We start from the raw sequence: 489 nt of genomic DNA on the forward strand, positions 1-489 counted from the left end.
ACGGAAAGGACAAAAAATGAGAAAAAATCGAATCCTGAATTGTCATTTATTATCATATTTTATAGATATTATTGCAAAATAATTTTTATAATATTTTTAAAAAGATATAAATTAAATTTCATTTCGTATATTTATAATAATACTTTTAAAATGTTAAAAAAATAATTGAGGAAATTTTGAGAAAGACAAATAGCGCTCGAATTTAAAGATAGAAATTTAAATGGAAATGATTTATGCATTAAATTAAAATTTGATTATGAAAGTAATAAAAGTATGAAAGATTTTTAGGGAAATCCAGAAAAAAACAAAAAAAAAAGGAAAAGGAACGAATAATTATTATTTGTCTGATAGTACAACTAAAAGTGAATTAAAAAAAAAAAGGGTTGGAATAAATTTAAGTTTATATTATTATGAAAAAAAAAGAACGTTAAATTTATGAATAAAAAGTTCAGATAAAATGAAAGAAGAGGAAATATTGAAATTGAAAAG

Source organism: Loa loa (assembly GCF_000183805.2).
Source record: "Loa loa unplaced genomic scaffold supercont3.541, whole genome shotgun sequence".
Taxonomy (NCBI): Eukaryota; Metazoa; Nematoda; class Chromadorea; order Rhabditida; family Onchocercidae; genus Loa; species Loa loa.